The following is a 22936-nucleotide window of genomic DNA, read 5'->3' on the forward strand; positions in this document are numbered from 1 at the left end:
TTTAAACTTTTATTTTTCATGTCTGTCTTTACATCTATTTTACATGGTGTCTTGCCTACATGCATGGATTGTACCAAGCGTGAGCCTGGTGCTTGGAGAAGACAGAAGAGAGCTTTGGGACCCCTGGAGCTGGAGTTAGCTCTGAGCCACCATTGAGTGCTGGTGTTGGAACCCGGGTCCACTGTGGATGGACAGCCAGTGCTCTTAACTACAGAGCCTTCTCTCCGGCCCTGAAGCCCGCTCTCTTTTAGTCTCACTTTACTTCTTAGGACCTAGGCAGAACAGAGCCAGGTTCCTTGTCAGAATATGGCACAAATGCAAGTGGTCTTTAGCTCAGTTCCCAACAGATTCCTTGTTCCCTCCAAAACACCACAAATCTTCCCAAAGGCCTGCAAACTCCATGCTCAGGTTTATGACAGCGGCAAGCCTTCTTAGGGCTTGAACAAGTTCCTGCTGAGGGGCAGCTTATGGAGGAAGGGTTAATTTTGGGTACAGTTTAAGAAGAGCTACAGTTTGTGGTAGTAAGGAAAGCATGTCGGCAGGAGAGCAAGGCAGCTGGTTCCATTGTATCTGCAAAGAGAGCACAGGAAATGGCAACAGGTGAAGTCACCTCAAGGCCTGCCCTCAGTGACCCAGTTTCTCAAGCAGGCCCTGCTGCCAAGTCCATCCCCAGCTGTGGACCAAGTATGCCATGCATGAGCCTATGGGAGATGTTTCACATCAGACCAAAATAGATGCCTACTCTGTTACTGTATTCTGTATTCTGTGTTCTGTTACTGTGACAAAATACCTGGGCAAATCACTTTATAAAGAGGAAAGGTTGATTTGGCTCAGAGTCATAGTCAGTTAGTTGATTTTGGACCTCTAGTAAAGTAGCATAGCATGATGGGAGTGTGAGTCAGAGGAAACAAAGAAAGAGGAAGAAGAAGGGCTGGGGTAACATCTCTTTGATGGGCATTCCCCAGTGACCTAACTTCTTCCCATAGATTTCACATCCTAGAAGCTGCATCAGCTTCAGGTATCAACACACACTAGAGACCATGATTTCAACACCTGGACCTTTGAGGACATTCAAGGTCCATACAGCATCCACATAAAAAACCAGGCCTGATGTTTCCTGCGTGGTGGAGCCTCAAGCAAGAGGGAATGCACTTGACTTGAATTTGAGGTTGTGAGGAGCTTTAGCTCTAAAGAATCACAGCAGAAGAAATGAGGACACAAAATGAAAAGCGTTTTGTAGACTGCAGAAGTCTGGGACTATGCTGGGCATCATTGAAAATAATGAGGAAGAAGGTAGACTTTTTTTTTTCTTCTTTTTTTTTTTGGAGCTGGGGACCAAACCCAGGCAAGCGCTCTACCACTGAGCTAAATCCCCAACTCCAGACCTTTTTTTAGAAGCAATTTATTATTAATTATTATAATAATGATGCATCTCTCTCTCGTGTGTGTGTGTGTGTGTGTGTGTGCGCGCTTCATGCATGTGGAGATCAAAGGACAACTTTGTGGAGTTGGTTCTTTCCTTTCACCTTCTCTTGGGGTTCCCGGATGCAACTTAGGACGTGAGTGGCAAACACCTCTACCAGCTGAACCAACTCGCAGCCAGCTGTCGGATGGCATTTAGAACAGAGCTGTGAAGGCTCTCACATGTGCCTAGGGACTGGCTGACCTCACAGCTTAGAGCAAGGATATGCTTAGGAACATGTATTGGCTGATATTCTTAAAGAAATATTTTGCTAGCATGTCTGAGACGTCTTTAAGCAAGAATAGTGTACCATCTGTGTCTGGGGCTCCTAATAAGCGGGCTGTAGCTGGATCTTAGCGTATTTAATGAATTGAAGAATAATTAGAAGATTCATAAATTAGCTTTCTTTGAACTTAACTATTAATTTAAAGTATATTAATATAAGAAAATAGTTGTTGAGTTTGACTTCAGAATATGAAATCCGAATACTCCAAGAATTCAAGCAGCTTTTGAAATCTGAATAATTTGACTTATTAGTGGCTTGTAATTAATGTAGGAGGAGTATAAGCTGCAAACAAATGGCATGCTTTAAATGAGCTCTAACTCATAAAATGCTAATTCGCTTTCTCTCTCTGCATAATGGCTCTGACACTCCTCCCCAAATTTCCTTTCTGTTTTTAAGTCAAATGTTAGGGAGCTGTTTTGGAGAAATTTATAACTTTAAAAGTAAGCTTTTTTTTTTTTTAAATGAAGTAGTTATGTCTGAAGAGGCATTGTTAAAGAGCAGAGCCTGGCTATTAACAAGTCAGATCGGAGAACTAACAACTTAAAGGATTCATAGCTTTGTAGCCTCACACCAGACCTGCGCAGTCACCATGAAAGGGAGACTTTTGGTCATCCTGGTCAATGACTAGGTCCAGGTCACATGGCCTAGCTGTTAGGTTAGAGAGATGGGCTCCAATGGAAGACATGATTCAGGCTGCATTGGCTCAGGTTTCTTTTTTCTTTTTTCTTTTTCTTTCTTTTTTTTTCATCTTTATTAACTTGAGTATTTCTTATTTACATTTTGATTGTTATTCCCCTTCCCAGTTTCCGGGCCAACATGCCCCTAACCACTCCCCCTCCCCTTCTCTATAGGTGTTCCCCTCCCCATCCTCCTCCCATTACCCTCCCCCCCAACAAACACGTTCCCTGGGGGGCCCGTCTTGGCACGACCAAGGGCTTCCCCCTTCCACTGGTGCTCTTACTAGGCTATTCATTGCTACCTATGAGGTCAGAGTCCAGGGTCAGTCCATGTATAGTCTTTGGGTAGTGGCTTAGTCCCTGGAAGCTCTGGTTGCTTGGCATTGTTGTTCATATGGGGTCTCGAGCCCCTTCAAGCTCTTCAGTCCTTTCTCCAATTCCTTCAGGGGTCCTATTCTCAGTTCAGTGGTTTGCTGCTGGCATTCCGCCTATGTATTTGCTGTATTCTGGCTGTGTCTCTCAGGAGAGATCTACATCTGGCTCCTGTCAGCCTACACTTCTTTGCTTCATCCATCTTATCTAATTGGGTGGCTGCATATGTATGGGCCACATGTGGGGCAGGTTCTGAATGGGTGTTCCTCCTGCCTCTGTTCTAAACTTTGCCTCCCTATTCCCTCCCAAGTGTATTCTTGTTCCCGTTTTAAAGAAGGAGTGAAGCATTCACATTTTGATCATCCGTCTTGAGTTTCATGTGTTCTGTGCATCTAGGGCAATTCAAGCATTTGGGCTAATAGCCACTTATCAATGAGTGCATACCATGTGTGTGTTTCTGTGATTGGGTTACCTCACTCAGGATGATATTTTCCAGTTCCATCCATTTGTCTATGAATTTCATAAAGTCATTGTTTTTGATAGCTGAGTAATATTCCATTGTGTAGATGTACCACATTTTCTGTATCCATTTCTCTGTTGAAGGGCATCTGGGTTCTTTCCAGCTTCTGGCTATTATAAATAAGGCTGCTATGAACATAGTGGAGCATGTGTCTTTGTTGTATGTTTGAGCATCTTTTGGGTATATGCCCAAGAGAGGTATAGCTGGGTCCTCAGGTAGTTCAATGTCCAATTTTCTGAGGAACCCCAAGACTGATTTCCAGAATGGTTGTACCAGTTTGCAATCCCACCAACAATGGAGGAGTGTTCCTCTTTCTCCACATCCTTGCCAGCACCTGCTGTCACCTGAGTTTTTGATCTTTGGCTCAGGTTTCTTTAGCTTGTACTTTTCACAGTTTGAAGCTGGTCTATTTAAACACTAGCATCTTGTCATTGCTCAGGCCAACAAGTGGCACTTGAACCCCCAGGAGTCAGCTGCTCCACGATGTTTCCACGTTCTTGCTATTTGATCATGTGAATAGTTGACTTCCCTGCAAGGCGCAGGAGGTGGCCAGGTTTCTGTGTGGCCTTTTCTGCAAAAGCTGGGTGAGGCTGAGAGAGTCCCGCAGCATCTGCCCTGCAGATCCATCCTCAGCACTCAGCTCTTTGCCTGTTCCTCTGGGCTAGAGTCCCGAGAGTCACGTTGGCAGTCCCCGGCACCCATACATCACACTGATGACAGTACTGCCTGTATTTGACAGGTTGAAAAAATGGTTGAGGGAAAGGTTAAATAAATTAAAGCCTTCAGCTTTATACATGTACAAACAAAAGCTTTTCCTGGTAGTAAAAGAACCTTCTTTTTTTGAGCATTAATTAGTACTAATGGTATTCTTTTGGCGAGGTTACATTATTATTTAAAAACGTAACCATGACTTAGAAAATGTTTATGGCTGGCTGCGGTGCTTGGCTCCCTGAGCTATCCAGTGTCATCCTTGTCACTGCAGCGACACTCACAGCAGATGAAGAAATGACTGAGCAGATAACCCTTCGTGGGACCCTTAAGGGCCATAATGGATGGGCCACCACACCACAGTTCTCGGACATGCTCCTGTCAGTATCTTGAGACAAGACCATCATCATGTGGAAGCTGACCAGGGATGAGACCAATTGTGGCATACCGCAGCTTGCTCTGCGAGGTCACTCCCACTTTGTTATCGATGTTTTCTCCTCTGATGGTCAATTTGCCCTCTCAGGCTCTTGGGATGGAACACTGAGCCTCTGGGATCTCACTACGGGCACTACCACGAGACAATTTGTCGGCCATACCAAGGATGTGCTCGAGTGTGGCCTTCTCTGAAAACTGGCAGATTGTCTCTGGGTACCGAGACAAGACCATAAAGTTATAGAATATTCTGGGTGTCTGCAAATACACTGTCCAGGATTAGAGTCATTCAGGATGGGTGTCTTGTGTCCACTTCTCCCCAAACAACAGCAACCCTATCATCGTCTCCTGTGGATGGGACGAGCTGGTCAAGGTGTGGAATCTGGCTAACTGCAAGCTAAAGACCAACTGCATTGGCCACATGGCTATCTGAGCACAGAGACCGTCTCTCTAGATGGATCCCTTTGTGCTTCTGGAGGCCAGGATGGCCAGGCTATGCTGTGGGACCTCAGTGAAGGCAAGCACCTTTACACCTAGATGGCCAGACATCATCAATTCCTTGTGCTTCAGCCCCAACTGCTTGCTACTGGCTCTGTGATGCCACTGGCCCCAGTATCAAGATCTGGGACTTGGGGGGCAAGATCATTGTAGATGAATGAAGCAAGAAGTTATCAGCACCAGCAGCAAGGCAGAGCCACCCCAGTGTACCTCTCTGGCATGGTCTACTGATGGCCAGACTCTGTTTGCTGACTATACAGACATCTTGGTGCGAGTATGGCAGGTGACTATTGGTACCCGCTAAAAGTTTATGACAGAGTCTTAGAAATAAACTGGTTCTTTGAAAAAAAATGTTTATGGCTGATATTTCTGCCTTTCATTTTAATGTATAATTTAAAATAGCCACTTATTTTTAGGGTGCTTTTGGCTATAAACATGTTTACCATGTTATGACAATCCTCTTTCAGCATAATTTCTGTAGTGACAGAACAAGAATCCAGAATTTTAGGGTGGATAATAGTCCAGGGAATAAGCATCTAATGTGAATGTTTCCAATTTGGTGTGCCTGTTTTTCAAACAAGGCCATGAACTCTGGTGAATTAATCTAGATACAAATGGCTTCGATTACCACAGAGTTTATGGGAGCAGTGATAGTAGACTAATGAGCTAATCCATTAGCAGCCGACTCCAACCTCTGACGCCTCAGCCCAGTTGCTTTCTCTGTGGGAATTCGTTTTCTTGCTTCTTGTAGTGAGTGCGATAACTTCTGTTTATCACAAGGGTTAGTCTCTTTTAATTAGAGCAATTTTTCTGAGTACTTATCTTGCTAACTTTGTACTATAGAAACCCTGAAACCCACATAAGGATAATACAACAGATTGTCAACCTTGATTCAGTGGTAATCAGTTGTCCCAAAAGGCACATTTTATATGTTCTGTGTGTGGCAGAGTTATAAACATTAATGACTGAAGCCCAGTTAGAAAAGCATGATCAGAATCTATGGGAGGGACCTCAACATAGCATTCACTGGCTATTTCCTATATTTGATGGTATTTAGTTTGCCTCAGTGGATATCTTTGTCCATAAATATTGCTTATTCTCTAGGCTAGCAAAGGAAACAACTACAAATCAGGGAGGCCTGGATACCCTCAGTCTCCTAGGAAGATTTTATTCTAGTCTGGTAACTTGGCAAATAGGGCTTCTTCTTAGAAGTTCAAGGTTAATGGTTTACTGAATGGATATACCTTTATTGGGATTATGTTAGACAAGTTAGCTGTTACAGCTGACAAACCTGGTGATCTCGCTGGTGTAACAATGAAAATTCATCTCACCAAGGTACCACTTGCTGTACGTTTTTAAAAATTGCTTTTATTTTTTTTAACAGTTCAGTTGTTGCCCCGCCCCATCCCAGTCTGCTCTTCCACAGTTCCTCATCCCATTCCTCCTCCCCTCTGTCTCTAAGAGGATGTTGCCCTCCTCTCCACAAGGCCTTCCTACTCCCTGGTGCCTCAAATCTCTAGAAGGTTAGGTGTATCTTCTCCCACTGAGGCCAAACCAGGCAGCCCTCTGCTGTATATGTGTTGGGGGATGGGAGTGGGGCTCAGACCAGTTTGTGTATGCTGCCTGGTTGGTGGCTCAGTGTGTGAGAGATCTTGGGGGTCTGGGTTAGTTGAGACTGCTGGTCTTCCTATGGGTTAACCCTCCCCCTCAGCTTCTTCCTGCCTTTCCATAATTCAGCTACTGGGGTCCCTGACTTCAGTCCAATGGTTGGGTCTAAGTTTCTGCTTCTGTCTTAGTCAGCTGCTTGTTGCACCTCTCAGAGGACAGCCATGCTAGGCTCCTGTCTATAAGCACACCATAACATCAGTATTAGTGTTAGGCCTTAGAGCCTCCCCTTGAGATGGATCCCAAGTTGGGCCGGTCACTGGACTGCCTTTCCCTCAATCTCTTCTCCATTTTTGTCCCTGCAGTTCTTTTAGACAGGAACAATTCTGGGTCAGAGTTTTTGACTGTGGGATGGCAACCCCATCTCTCCACTTGATGCTCTGACCTTCTACTGGAAGTGGACTGTACGAGTTCCCTCTCCACTGTAGGGCATTTCATCTAAGATCCTCCCTTTGAGTCCTGAGAGTCTTCCACTACAGAAGAATGGATACAGAAAATGTGGTTCATTTACACAAAGGAATACTATCCAACTATTAAGAATGAGGACATCATGAATTTTGCAGGCAAATGGATGGAGCTAGAAAATATCATTCTGAGTGAGGTAACTCAGACTTGAAAGGACATGCGTGGTATATACTCTCTGATAAGTGGAAATTAGCCAAAAAAGTACAGAATACAATCCACAGAACTCAAGAAGGTTAGCAAGCAAAGGCCCCAAGTAAGGATGCTTCAATCCCACCTGGGAGGGAGAAGAAAACAATCATGGGAGGCAGAGGAAGGGAGGGATCTGGGTGGGAAAGGGGGGTCGGGGAGGGGAAAAGGGGAACATGATCAAGTATGGGGGGTGGGGAGACAGGAGAGAAACCCTGAGGGCCATCAGAATGAATGGAGGTGCAACCTCAGGGTAGGGGGATGGGAGGTGGGGTGACTCTCTAGAAAGTATCAGGGATCTACCATACTTTTAAAAAAAAAAAAACTTAAACTTGGTTCTTCTGAGAATTTCATATATGAGTGCTGTATTTTAACTTCTAATTTAATTTGTAATCAGTTTACCTGTCAGGGGACTTGTTCTAGGAGAAAACGGATTCTCCCTCTCTCAGCAGCCATGACTGCCTTTAGCTCTTAAGGGTGGAACTTTGTGAAATTTCTCCCATTCATGTTGGTATGTCAACTGGTGGTGCTATACAGGTCTTACATAGGCAGCCACGTTGTTGAGATTTCATGCACACAGCTTCCTTGCTATGCAGAGAAGAAACTACCTGGCAGCAGGTACCCTGGTCCTTGGGCTCTTACATTTTCTCCTGCTCTGTCTTCTGCGATTCTCCTGAGCCATAGGTGTGGCGGCTGCATTACAGTTGTGTCTTCTGGGGTGGGCGCCCCATGCTCACTTGTTCTCTGCATTTGACCAGTTGTAGATTTCTGTAATGCTCTTCATCTGCTGCAGAAAGAGGCTTGACACTTACCTGTGGGCCTAAGGATGTCCAGTTAGAATGGTGAGAAATTATATTGGTTTAGGGAAATAGAAGTAGTTGGTGCTCTTCTTGGACCAGTGACCTCTTCAGTTTCTAGACTAGGCACGAATTCTCTCCTTCTGAGTTTGGAGAGTCTTCAGTTAATTGGATGGCTGATTGTTACCTCCAAGCTTAAAGTGCCACTGCAGCACCATGGGCTGTCTTGCTGTGCTGGTCATTGTGCCTTATAGTCTTTAGGGATGGGTAGGACCCCTGATTGCTTGTCTCCCTTGGCGGCTTGGATAGCACCTTAGATGCTATGAGAGTTGGTCCTCAGGAAGGAGGTTTCCAGGTCATTTCCAGTTCAATTCCTCCAGCCCTTGTGTCTCAAGTGCATGGCGTCTTCAGCAATGGGGACTTACCTTCAGTTCTGGGAGGCAGTGACAATAAGCCATACAGTCTCAGAACTCTCTTGGTCTCCCCTGACCCAACAACTGGAAGGAGGTTTCCCATGCCAGCTTTAATTTAAACGCATTAACCCTGCTCCGGAAGGGCTCTGGTAGCAGTTTTCCAGAGTGTACTATGGGAGCCTCCTTCATCTTCTTACTCAGGAATCCATCTCCCTTCTGAGTGCATTGCCAGGCTTCTCCACCAGGGCACCAGGGAATTGGAAGCACCTCACCAGCTTTTATTGACATCTCTGTTCATGCTCCCCTGTGACTGACTCCTTTACTGCATGGGAAGGGGTACCTGGCTGTTGGGTGGGTCTCTGTATCCGCTTTCTGTTCCAGTTGTCAATGTTCCGGGCTCTGCAACTCCCATATACGACAACACACAGCCAGTCAGCAGAGAATGGGAGGATTGAAATCAAGTGAAACCTCCACATCTCAGCACCTTCTTAACTGTGACTGTGTCAGAAAGGCTTTCCCAAGTACATTCTGGAAAACTGACACCACAGTCTTTAAAGGAAGAGTTAGTATCATTTAAATTTATGCCATTATTTTTGTTGTTATTGCTTTAAGATGAATTTTGTTTTTAATACTTTTAAATTTCAAAATAACTAGTTATAAGCTAGGTGTGTTGGCACATTCCTACAGTCCCAGCAGAGGTAGGTGGTTCTATGTGAGTTCAAGTCTAGCCTGGTCTAGCAAGAGGGCTATAGGACAGCCAGGGCTAAACAGGGAAACCCTGTCTCAACAAACAAACCAACCAACTCTCCAAAATAAAAACCAAAACCAAACAAACCAAAGTAACTAGTACAAAAATTATAAAACTAGCACATAGACTATCCACACACCACAGTTTCTGTTGCTTGTCCAACAGCTGTAGTGTAATGATCCAAAATAGGACATTAGCATGGCTCTGAGTCCACAGAGCTTTCATGAATTTTCTCAAAGCGAATGCTTTCCTAACTAAGGTCATGGCTAGGTTCCCATTTGTGTTCGCATTACTCTTGAGTGAATGCACAGGACACACTGAGATTCCCCTCAGACCATTGCCCTCTGGGACCTGTGCACTTTAATAACTGCAGCCTAGAACTGGGCCTCTTTAGAGGAGGCTACAGCAAACCATGGCTGTTGGCAGAAGCCATACCAAACCAAATGAACTCAAGGAGTGTGGGGGGCAAAAGCAGCCTTTATTTGTTAGGAAATAGACAGAGACTCCTGTAGCATGAGTTATTAAAAACCAAATCCACGCTAGTGCCCTCTAGGTGCTGGTCAGCAGACTGGCATGTTCTCAGCCTGTCTACTTTAGCTAAAGCCTGTCCCAAGACTGGCTCCGCCTTTTCAGAGTTCAGTAATCACTCTTTCCTCCCTGTGGCTGGCTGCTGCCAAGCCTGTCCTGCACTTCCAAGTTCCCTCGGCTAGCTGGGGTGCAGCACTTCTGCAAACCCACAATCTGCTGCAGTTACCTCTCTATGGAACCCAGTTGAGTTTCCTCGTAAAGGAAAACACCACACAATCTTAGTTTAGAATCAATAGGTAACACAATTGCTGAGTGCAGAATGTAGTATCCTAATTTTACACACTATTCTGTGTTAGAAATCCACCAGGATCTACCTGCCACTTGAACCAACAGCCTCTGGCTTCCTACAATGTGTCTGCTTGCTCCCGCTGTACGGAAAACCAGTCTCTTTCTCCTGCGTTCCCTCCTCCTCTCCCTGACCTGGAAGTCCCACCTTCTCGCCCAGTGATTGCTTTCTTGCAATCTTTATTCATCAGGGGGAAAAATACCACTACAGAGTCCCCAGTAGTTTTAAAGACATTTAAACTGTATTGCCTACAGTTCTATCTTGACTTTTATTTATCCAAAATATTCTCAAAACGTGTGTGGCCACAGATGACACAGCTAACCCTGCTGAGTCACACATACAATGTCTTTGTCACAAAAGTAGGAGATTGTTGCTGAGTCAACAGTTCCTTGGTTTTGCCTCATTCAGATTAACAAGCACTGATTATCCATTGAGCTCCGGAAGTCCTAGAAAGATAAGGGTGCTTTGCCTTTATTACTGTGTAACAAATTTATTGACTGAGAACAATGAATATGTACTATCTCGTACAGTTCCTGTGTGGAGAAATTCGGGAGAGGCTTTGCTTGGGCCTTCTAGGACTGGGCGGGGTGGGGTAGGCCTTGTCAGGATGCGGTGAGGCTCTCTGCTCTTAGCTAGACTGCCATCTCTGATGGTTTGATGGGACTGGAGGCTTCATCTCTCAGGTAGTGCCTCATTCCTGTGCTTCACAGTTTGTGGTTGGTCATTGGCAGAGATCTTCAGGCCTCTGTAAAGAGAGGCTTCCCAAGGCTCAAGAGACAAGGTAGAAGCCACAGTGCCTTCATGCACACATGTGCCTCATTGGTTGCATAGGTCATGGTCATTCAGTAGTAGATGGGGCTACACAGGCCTGAGTGTTAGAAAGCGATGGCCCCTGGGGGCCATTTTGGAGGCAGGCTACAGCAGTTGGGAGAGGCCCTGGCCACTGACCCTGCATTTACTGAAAAGATTAAGTCACTGAGGACGTTGCTGAGCAGGGCAGTGCTAGCCTAGGATGTTCAAAGCCCTGGATTCCACTTCTGACATGGAGAAGGGGAAAGAAAAGGAACAACAGCATTAATTAGAATACTGTAGCAGAGGAGGTGGGTTTCTTGTGAGCATTGTGGTGGTTTGAGGTCTAGTGAGAAAACCAAACCAAACAAAGAACTATCAAAAGCAGATAGGACGGAGACTGCTTAGGAATAAGGAGGAACCTGTGGATGAGGCAGGGGACTGGAGAGGGTAATGGGGTGGTAATCAAAGCACATCTGTACTTGTATGCAAATGTCCTGGTGAAGCCCATTATCTAATGCAATCAAATATACTAATAAAAATAGGTTGTCACAAGTCTAGAGCTGGAGGGACCCGGGAGAGTGGAGCCAGTAGATGAGGGGGACTAAAGTCCCATACACCAGCCAGCTTTATTCAGAGCCACAGACACCTTATACTCTGAGGGTTAAGAAAGGTCACATGAGTGAGGTTCTTACGAGTTCAAGCTGTGTACCATCAGAAGGACACTTGCCCATGACTGAGACATGTTTTCCATAAAGCTTGTAAAGCATAACTTAAATATTTAATTAAAGAACACAGCAAGCAATAGGAGTAATCTGAGGTAGACTCACCCCTACCCATTTCACCTGGGAGAAGCCGTATTTAAAGAACAGTTCCATGTTTTAAAGAAACAGAGGTAACAAGACTCTTGTCTTCTTTTCTTGTGTGTTCTCACAAGCACTCAGAATTCTCCTCGCATGGTTCCATTCCTGGGCCATGTCCCAGCAATAACATGAAAGTGTGAGATTCTTCCGTAGTGGAGTTTGAGATGGGCTTGGTTCCAGTATCAATTCTGCTTTTTACAGGTGGATGTAAAGGGTCCTAAGGCTTCCTCTCTGTAGCTGGGGTGGTGATGCTGGCCATGCAGCCCTCGCAGATCGATGGGAAGTAAAGTTTTACTTTTAAAGTAAGGTTTGTTGTGATTAGTTTTAAAAGAATGGTAAAAAGATTTTAAGACAGACAGGGTGTCTCTTCATTAATCACATGAACACAAGGCACATAAAAATGAAAATAAATGTAAGTATATGAAAAATAAGCTCAGCTTTGTCATAAAGGAGCTTAGACGATAACGAGACTAATAGAAATTATTTTTTCTTCAATTTTTTATTGGATATTTTCTTTATCTACATTTCAAATATTATCTCCTTTCCTGGTTTCCCCTCCGGAAAACCCCTATCCCATCTGCCCACCCCTGCTTCCATGAGGGTGCTCCCCCACCTACCCACCCACTCCCTCCGGCCTCCCTGCCCTGGCATTCCCCTACACTGGGGGCATCGAGCCTTCATAGGACAAAGGGCCTTTCTTCCCATTGATGCCCGACAAGGCCATCCTCTGCTATATATGCGGCTGGAGCCATGGGTTGCTCCATGTGTACTCTTTGGTTGGTTTAGTCCCTAGGAACTCTGGGGTGTCTAGTTGGTTCTTCCCATGGGGTAGCAACCCCCCTCAGTTCTTTCTCTAACTCCTCCATTGGGGACCTTGTTCTCAGTCCAATGGTTAGCTGAGAGCACCTACCTCTGTGTTTGTCAGGCTCTGGCAGAATCTCTGAGGAGACAGTTATATCAAGCTCCTGTCAGCATGTACCCCTTGGCATCCCCAATAGTGACTGCATGTGGGATGGATCCCCACATGTGGCAGTCTCTGGATGGCCTTTCCTTCAGTCTCTGTTCTATACTTTGTCTTCTTATTTCCTCCTGTGAGTATTTTGTTCCCCTCTTCTAAGAAGTACTGAAGCATCCACACGTTGGTCTTTCTTCTTGAACTTCATGGGGTTTGTAAACTGTATCTTGGGTATTCTGAGCTTTGAGGCTAATATCCACTTATCAGTGAGTGCATATCATGTGTGTTCTTTTGTGATTGGGTGACCTCACTCAGGGTGATATTTAGAAGAGAAAGTGGGGAAGTGCTTAGAACACATGGGCACTGGGGAAAATTTCCTGAACAGAACACCAATGGCTTATGCTTTAAGATTAACAATAGATGGGAGTTGGGGATTTAGCTCAGTGGTAGAGTGCTTGCCTAGCAAGCGCAAGGCCCTGGGTTCGGTCCCCAGCTCCAAAAAAAAAAGAAAAGAAAAAAAAATTAAAAAAAAAAGATTAACAATAGACAAATGGGACCTCATAAAATTGCTGAGCTTCTGTAAGGCAAAGGACATTGTCAATAGGACAAAACAGCAACCAATAGATTGGGAAAAGATCTTTACCAATCCTACATCTGATAGAGGGCTAATATCCAATATATATAAAGAACTCAAGAGGTTAGACTCCAGAAAATCAAATAACCCTATTAAAAATGGGGTACAGAGCTAAACAAAAATAAGAAATATCGAATGGCCAACAGCACCTAAAGAAATGTTCAGCATTCTTAGTCATCAGGGAAATGCAAATCAAAGCAACCCTGAGACTCCACCTCACACCAGTCAGAATGGTTAGGATAAAAAACTCAGATGACAGCAGATGCTGGTGAGGATGTGGAGAAAAAGGAACACTCCTCCATCATTGGTGGGATTGCAAGCTGGTACAACCACTCTGGAAATCAGTCTGGCAGTTTATCAGAAAATTAGACATAGTACTACCTGAGGACCCAGCTATACCTCTCTTGGGCATATACCCAAAAGATGCTCCAACATATAACAAAGACACGTGCTCCACTATGTTCATAGCAGCCTTATTTATAATAGCCAGAAGCTGGAAAGAACCCAGATGCCCTTTAACAGAGGAAAGGATACAGAAAATGTGGTACATTTATACAACGGAGTACTTCTCAGCTATTAAAAACAATGACTTCATGAAAATATTTTTAAAAATTGGATTTTTAGAAATTTGAGACAGGGTCTTGTGTAGCAATTTCCTCTAAGTTGAAACCTTCCATCTTGGAGGAGTTCTTAAGACTCAGGAAGTAAACAACTCATAAATCTCAGGATGTCCCCGAGGCTTTACCAGATGCACAGGGTCTTCCTCCCCTCCCAATATATAAGAAGTACAGGCTGCTGAGAAACTCTTTGACCTGCAAGTTGTGTAGAGATCTCCAGGGCCCAGTTTTCAAATCACCTGTGCTGGGTTAAGCTTTTGGTGATGTAGCCGCTTTTGAATTGTCCCAGCTTCTGTAAGTAACCCCTGACTCCACACCGTCTACATAGCTTTAATAAACTCATTGCTTCACCAAGTTGGATTTGCATGGTATCATTATTCTCATCTATTGTTGATTTCCCATCTGGGGAAAGTAGACTTTTTTTTTTTTTTTTTTTTTTTTTTTTTAAATGTATGAGTACACTATTGCTCTCTTCAGACACACCAGAAGAGGGCGTCGGATCCCATTACAGATGGTTTATGAGCCACCATGTGGTTGCTGGGAATTGAACTCAGGACCTCTGGAAGAGCAGTCAGTGCTCTTAACCGCTGAGCCATCTCTCCAGCACGAAAGTAGACTTTCTTTATGTCTTTCCAGGAACAGTGTCATACAACAGGTTTCATAGCCCAGGCTGACCTAGAACTCAATATGTAGTTAAGGATAACCTTGAATTTCTGATCCTCTTACCTCTGCATTTCAAGTTTTAGGGTTACAGGTGTATTCCACCATGATCAGCATTACAATATTTTTAATTGTTTTTTATTGAAATAATTATAGTATTTTGCATATTTTTATGAAACAGTATGCTGAGGGATGTGGTTTGACTCAGTGGTGTAGCATTTGTCTTGCATTCATGATCTGCTGGGTTCCATCTCCAACACTGCATAAAAAAGTGAAAACCTTTGTCCATTTTCCCCTAATGGACATCTTGCAAGCTGTATCACAGAGAGTACCACAGTAAGGATCTTGGCACTGACGCATCCTTTAACCAGAACTCTTTTATCCTCTACTTCTTCCAACCCTGCAGCGTGTTCCATTCTCAAACTTCAGCTTCAGTAGTAGTGGACAGCATCATGGTCTTCTCATCGGATTATGTTCGTTCTGTAACTGTGTCTGTCTTTTCTGTGCATACCTGTAAAGGGTTTCCACAGCATCTCAATGTTAAAGCTTTTTTTGTTTGTTTGTTTTTGAGACAAGGTTTCACTTTGTAGCTCTGGCAGCTGTGGTTGTCCTGGAACTCACTATGTAGACCAGGCTAGCTTCAAACTCACAGAGATCCATCTGCCTGCCTCCCGAATTCTGGAATTAAAGGTACATGTCACTACACTTGACTCAGAGTAAAAACTTTAAGGAGAAAAGATTTGAAAAGATGATCGATTTTATTTAAGATTCAGAAAGTGCACATTAGAAGTTCCCAATGTTTTGCTTGTTAATATTGGTAAAAACTGAGGACTGTTAATATCCACAGGATGTTTGCTTTAGAGGATGGCTCAGTGGCTATGAGTACTTGCTACTCTTCAGAGGAACTGAATGCGGTTCTAAACACTCATTTTGGGTGGCTCACAACTGTGTGTAACTTCTGCAACAGGGGATCCATGGACACTGTACTTATGGACACATATCCACATACAGACACACACGTAATCTAAAAATAAATCTAAAAAGATTATTGACAACCATGCAAGGAAATAGGCTGTTTGGTACATTCTGGTTGAGGACAAACAGTGAAGCCTATTTTGGAAAGCAGTTAATACTAATGTGATAAAGAGCATGCTAGTTGATCTGTTTAACGTTTGCAAATCTCTCTAGAAGAATGCATTATTGATATAAGGGTGCCCAGCCCAACATTCCTGAAATAACCAGCAGAGGAGACATTAGACATCTTCTTTCTTTCTTTTCAGAAAACGAGAGGCCTCCGATGGATATGCACAGGCCTTGGCCTATCAGAAAGACTAGGCACATCTTTTCCTATTGAGGCTAGGTGAGGCAGCTCAGTTAGGGGAAAGGGCCCCAAAGACAGGGAACTGAGTCAGAGATAGCCTCTGCCTGCTTCTTGCTGTTAGGAGTCCCACATGAAGACCAAGCTGTACAACTGCCATATATGTGCAGAGAGCCTAGGCCAGGCCCATGCATGCTCTCTGGTTGGTGGTTCCGTTTCTGTGGGTCCCTATGGGCCTAGATTAGTTGAATCTGTAGGTTTTCTTGAGACGTCATTTGACCCCTCTGTCTCCTACAGTGCCTCCTCCCCTCTTCCCCAAGCTCTCCCAAGCTCTGTCTAATGTTTGGCTGTGGGTCTCTGCGTCTGTTTTCGTCAGTTGCTGGGTGAAGTCTCTCAGATGAGTTATGCTAGGCTCCTGTCTGCAAGTGTAGCAGAATGTCACTACTAGTGTGAAGGCTAGGCTTCCTCTCATTGGCTGGCAATTCCCTCCATTTCTGCTCCGTATTTGCTCTGTGCATCTTGTAGGCAGGAGAAATTGTAGGTAGAAGATTTTGTGGCTAGGTTAATGTCCCAATCCCTCCACTGGAAGTCTTGCATGGTTACAGGAGGCAGCCATTTCAGGCTCCATATCCCCCATTGCTAGGAGTCTTAGCTAGGATCACCCTCTTAGATTCCTGCGAGTTTCCATTGTCCTACGTTCTAGCTCTTCCCAGAGATGCCCAACCCTTGCTTCTAGTTGTCTCTCCCAGTACTTTCTCCTTTTCTCCTGACCCTACCTAGTCTGTCTTATCCATCACCCCATTCCTTCCCCTCTCCCATCCACCCATGATATTTATTTCCCCCTTTCAGTGAGATTTAAGTGTTCCCCTGAACTCTTCTAGGTAACCCAGAAAGAAAAACACGGTATGTACTCACTGCTAAGTGGATAGTAGCTGAAAGTAAAGGATCGCCGTGCTACAATCCACAGACGCTCTAGCCTGTTTAAGCTCCCCCCACCCCCGTCTTTCTCTCTCTCTGTGTCTCTGTCTCTGTCTCTCTCTCTCTCTGTGTGTGCGCACGTGCGTGTGATAGTAGTCTCCTGTTTCTATGAGAGGGACATTTTAACATTCCTAGTAGATGCTTGAAAACAAGTAAAGCACTGAGCCCTAGCTGGGCAGAGTGGTACATTCCTGTAATCCTTGCACTTGGGAGGCAGAAGGCAGAGACAAAAAGCAGAATTTGATTTCAAGCCAGCCCGAGCTACACAACAAAATCCTATTCCCTAAAACAAAAAAGCCCCATGAGATCAAGCTCTATGTAGTGTATACTTTTCTTATATACAGTGTAATGTGGATATGATAGCAAAAGAATAATTCACACTCTGGGAAGTCTGGGATTTATTTCATCATATAACACTAGAATATCACACAATTTAAAACTTATGAACTGTTTATTTCTGGAATTTTCCATTTGCTATTTTTGGACTACAGCTGACCATAAGTAACCAAATCAAGGGAACCAGAGCCATGGATAAGGAACTCCCACCCAGCGCCCCCAGTGACTGCTCCGCATCCCAGGACAAACTTCCAGGACTTCCCCATGGCAAGAATGAGGAGGAAGCTGTACTGTTTCTGGAGATGTAGTCTCAGAAGTGACTAAGCTGTCATTTCTGCAGTGTCTTGTGACTGTCTAAACTATTACTGTGATTGGTGGTCAGGCAGGGTGACTATGTGAATACACAGATGCTAGGAGGAAAAGGCCCATTTGGAAGCCACTATATAGAGTGGTCCTGAGGTCACTGAGCAAGCAGATCTGGGTGACTGGAGCATTGGTCTGGCTGATGACGTTGGGGCAGGCAACACATAACCTGTTCTTTTTTATAGTTTTGGGGAGCCCTGGAAGGATTTTTAACAGGAAAATGGCATGCTCACTTTGCATTTTCAACACATTCCAAGAAGTGGGAGGCAGGTGTGTGGCTACAAGGATGTGGGTAGGTGCTTTTTAGAAGCTTGCAGCCCTACTTAGCCTGAGCATCTGGAGTGAGCTAGAGCCTCCTAGTGCTTCAAATACTTCCTTCCCACCCCTCATCTCCCTCAAGGGAAATCCAGGGTACAAGGAATGGTGCTAGCGACTTAATAAGCTAGCAGTCTCTGGAGTGGGCTTGGTGAGAAAAAGCCATCAGAGTATGGGAAGTACATAGCTCTCCTTAGATGTTGCTACTTTCTAAAAATTCTGTTTTAGATATACTTGCTAGCATCATTAAGTATAAATGCCATAAAAACATGTTGTTTATAAGTAAGTGTATCACTGGAACCATGAACACCTCTTCTTACCAATAAAGTGGGCATCACTGAGTTTAGACACTGCTGAGATCGCTTGAGGTATGGCATTTGACAGCTGTGCTCAGTGTCAGCTTCTGTAACTGGCCAGCTCTTCCCTGGATGACCCAAGCACTAGCCAGCTTGCCATCACTGTGACAAAATGCTTGCGATATCCAGGTTATAAGGAGGAAAGGTTTATTTTGGTTTGTGGTTTCAGAAGTTCCCGCTCATGGTAAGTGTCTCTGGCACATCATGATGGAGCACGAGGCAGAGAAACTCTGTACTTTATGGTAGTCAGGAAGTGAAAAACACAGGAAGGAACCAGGCTCCCAATATTTCCTTCAAGGACATATTCCCATCAACCCTACTTCGTTCTACTAGGCTCCATCTCCTGAAGGTTCCACCATGTCCTATTTGTACAATGGGCTGAGGACCAAGCCTTCAAATGGTCCTCTGGGGGACATACCAGACCCACACTATAATATCATGACATCACCAGCAGCCATCTTTGGATTGTGGAATCAGAGTGGCACTCCCAGCAGGCTCGCGGGTGATTCTGCCCATTTTGTGGGTTTTGTAATAGGGTTGTACATACAAGGGCCAGGGCAAACTTCCTGACGAGCCCAAGGCAGGAACTTCAGGGTCTGGGAAGGAACCTGCTGTTCATGCTCTCACTAGAGCCCCAGGCCCTGGTGACAGACTGAGTCCTAGGAAAGGCCAGGCCTACCCACCTTATTACGTTTCTATCCAATGCTGGGCTGAGCCAAAAACTCGACAAGTAGCTTGGATAATGGTGTGACATGGCCTTGGCATTTGGGACAGCTGCTCCTGTCATGTTTGATGAAGCACTCATACTTTATGGCCTCGTTTGCAAGGATTACTTTGAGTCTGAGATTTTACGAAATGAGGTATGTCAGTTTTTATAACCTTCACAGAAACTGTGAGATGTCTTTGTACAAAAATTCCTGTGGTCTGCTGGTGTGGTTTTAGAATCTTTTGCATGCTACTTGCAAAGTGAATCTTTAAAAAACACATTTTTATTTTGAAATAATAATTTTAGACATGGGAATGTTGCAAAACCAGTAATAGGAATTTTCCATATGAGCAAAGCTCATTTCTTTCCTGAGCATAGCTGAATTATCAAAAGTAAGGAATTAGTTATTTGGTTTTTGTTTGTTTTTTTGAGACAAGGTTTCTCTGTGTAGCCTTGCCTATCCTTTACCTGCTCTGTACTCCAGGCTGGTCTCGAACTCGCATAGATCTACTTGCCTCTGCCTCCTGAGTGCTAGGATTAGCATGTGGCACCATGTCCAGACGGCTCTAGTTTTAACCCTTCTTCAAATTGCCCTAGTTGTCTCGCTAATACCCCCTTTCCGCCACAGGATTCAAACCAGGCCTTGACATTCTTTTGTCAGGTCTCTTTGGGATTTTCCTTTCTAGGACTTTGTATGGTGCTTTTGAAAATGTATAAATCTGAGCTTGTAGACATCCTCTGGGTGTAAATCTGTTTCCTTGCTTCCTCTGTTGCTGCAATTATGTGCCTGGCCAATAAATCTTGTGAAGCCCATGCTCACTTCTGATGTTCTGCTGACCCCTGAGGTATGGTCACTGGTGGGCCACAGCATCTGCTCCTTCCCATAGAGAAGTTCAGCCCGGATGTCTTATGTGGTGCCTGTAGCTGAAGGCTTTGCTTGCTCAAGTTCAGGCTTCCAAATGCAGGTGCGCAGAGGGAAAGGCCCCCCTGCCTGCAGCCGGGGAGCACCTGTTTCAGATTTAGGCGACTCAGCAGCCGGGCCTGGGTGTTCCCATGCACGTGGTTTCAGATCTCTATTGAGCTTGTGAGAACCCAGATCCCAAGCTTTCCAAGTGTGTGCACAGTAACCCATGCTGCCTCAAGTAGCCTTACTGCTTCTGGTTACCCTTTTTCATAGGCTCTTGCAGTGGTCTAGAAATATATTCTAGGCCAGGTAGAAAGGTGGTATTTGTATTTTCATAGACAGTGGCAAAGAGTTCCTGTCCTTCTGCAACCAACAGTGAGCATAAATAAGCAGCGGTGGCAGCTATGTGCCCAGGGAGACACTGCACAGAGTGTATTTTATGTTTGTACCCTCCTTAACAAATGCATGCATGCATGCATGCATGCATGCGTGCGCGCGCGCGCGCACACACACACACACACACACACACACACACACACACACACGATGAAGTCTTTCTAGGGTGAGGGATTTTTTTCTGGGATGTGAAGCTTTCAGTGCTAAAACCCACTGTGGTAGTTTGGATGAAAATGGCCCCATAGGCTCATAGGAAATTGTGCTATTAGGGGGTCGAGTAGGTGTGGCCTTGTTGGAGGGAGTAAGTCACTAGGGGATGTGTTTTAAGGCGTCAGAGGCTCAAGCCAGGCCTAGTAGCTCATTGTCTCTTCCTGTTGCCTATAGATGCAGATGTAGGACTCTCTGCAGGGTACTTCCCGCACCATGTCTGCCTGCATGCTGTCATGCTTGCTGCCATGATGATAATGGACTAAGTAAACCTTTGAGCTGTGAGCCAGCCCCAGTGAAATATTTTCTTTTATAAGAGCTGCTGTGATCATGGTGTCTCTTCACAACAATAGAAATCCTAACTAAGACACCCAGATAGTTTCAGGCAAACTGGGATGGTTGTGTTACCCTGGGTCAGAAAGTGAAGGCAGTTGGTTAGGCCTGAAAGTGTCCCTGTGTGGTTTCTAGTCCTGGTCCTCTGCTATTTGCTCATGCCCTTCTTAAGGAAGTGTTCCTTACTACAGACACAGCACAATCCCCCTCCTGTACTTTGCTAGGGAAGTTTGAAGCGATTCCTCTATTGTTGTTATTGTTGTTATTATTATTAATTATTTAATTTTAATTACTAACTATACATCTAATTCTACTTAATTGTTTGATAATTATTAAATTACCTTAATTGTTGTTATTCTTTGTGTGGATGCATGTATGCACATGTGTGCATACATGATCTGTGTGTAGAAGCATTCCATGGTGCATGTATGAAGGAGGCCAGGAGACAACGTGTGGAGTAATTTTTTGCCATTTTACTTAAAAAATAAGTTATTTTGTGTGTATGAATATTTTGTCTGCTTGTCTATCTGTGTACCACATGCATATAGTGCTCCCAGAAGCCAGAAGAAGGCTTTGGATCCTCTGGGACTGGAGTTACAGATGTTGTGAGCTGCCACCTGGGTGATGGGGATTAAGTCCAGGTCTTCCGGAAGAGCAGCCAGTGATCCTAACCACTGAGCCACCACTCTGGCCCCTCTTCCTTCTACTTTTACATGAGTTGCTATTCTTGTATAGCAAGCTCCTTCACCTGCTGGCCCTCCTCTGCGTTCTTTACATTTGATTTGACTTAGACAGACAGGCCTTTATTTGGGGAAAACCCGCTGTGCCTCAGTAACCTGTAACCTCCACTTGTAACCTGGGGCAGTTATAGGGCAGAAGAAAGGAGGTTGTAAAGTTTCTTTTTTGACCGAGATTAGCTTTTTCCGAAGTGAGTGAAAGAATGTCAGGTGGGTGGGTCCATTTGCTTTGTTTTTAAAAACTAAACTTTATTTTGAGTAATTTTAGATTTATGGGGATGTTACTAACATTGCAGAGGATTCCCACACACCCGTTGTTCATTGTGTCTAATTGTTACCATGCTATACTTCCATAGAATTCAGCAATGGACAGTGGCGTATCACTAGCCATTAAAAAGGAGTTGTAACTCAACATTTTCTCATCATGTCCTCTCTCTGCCCTGGAACCCATTTGGCCACCGCAGAGCATGTCATTGTCTGTGGCAATGCCTCAGTCTAGTGGGGAATAGTGACTGGACCCCCTGTGCAGTCTCAGGGTTTTTCTCGTTCTTTCTTTATGAGTAGACAAGATTCTAGGCTTGGGGGAGAAGCTCCAAGATGAAGTGCCCTCTCGACAGCTCTGTGTGTTACTCACCTGGAACACAGCCTGCTCCACTGTCCCCTCTCCCTATTCTGGCCTAGAGACCACGTCACTGATTACAGCCTACCCTCAGACAGACTTGGAGGACACACCTACCTCTTAGAGGAGAAGTACCTGTGTGTATTATTTGTAGGGTTGCAGGTTACCTGGGTAAGTTTGATTTTCAGATCAACAAGGATTAATCTTTTGGGGGGGGAGAGGTCCTATGGAACAACACCAGACCCTCTCATCAGCCAGGCAACTGCTCTCACTGAATCATAGCTCCTAGCCCAATATCGAATAATTTTAAAGTTTATATTCCTTGTAGTATTAGAATTTTAGATTTAACTGGGCTTCCTGTATTCTGTTTTGTCTGGCCATCCTGATTGTTTGAAATGTGTTTGTAAGAAAGATGCTTCTCTTCCCCATGGCCTTTGAGTTCACCATCTCCTTCCCACTTCCTGTCTTCCGTTATCGGAGTCCGGTATGCTTCTGGGGTGGTACTTTGTCTACTTAATTTTCTTTTAAAGCAACATGGAAAATAATTTTGTTTGCTTTGAAAAAGGAATTATTTTGTGTGTGTTTTAATAAAAAGATTTTTCTCATTACATGAGCCAAACATCACATTAGTTTCCAGCCCTCACAAATGAAACCAGAGTTGAAGGAAACAAAAGATTTGTGCTGAATTTCTGAGCACTGATCATGGGCGGGGCAAGGAGGAGACACCAACTTCTCTCCAAGCAGCAC

At 44.5% G+C, this 22936-nt stretch overlaps 1 pseudogene; it reads left to right on the forward strand.

The window, feature by feature from the left end:
• Window positions 1-4322: 4322 nt before the first annotated feature.
• Window positions 4323-5815, forward strand: LOC116902051 (annotated as a pseudogene).
• Window positions 5816-22936: the final 17121 nt, after the last annotated feature.

The sequence above is a fragment of the Rattus rattus genome, chromosome 5 (assembly GCF_011064425.1).
Source record: "Rattus rattus isolate New Zealand chromosome 5, Rrattus_CSIRO_v1, whole genome shotgun sequence".
Lineage (NCBI taxonomy): Eukaryota > Metazoa > Chordata > Mammalia > Rodentia > Muridae > Rattus > Rattus rattus.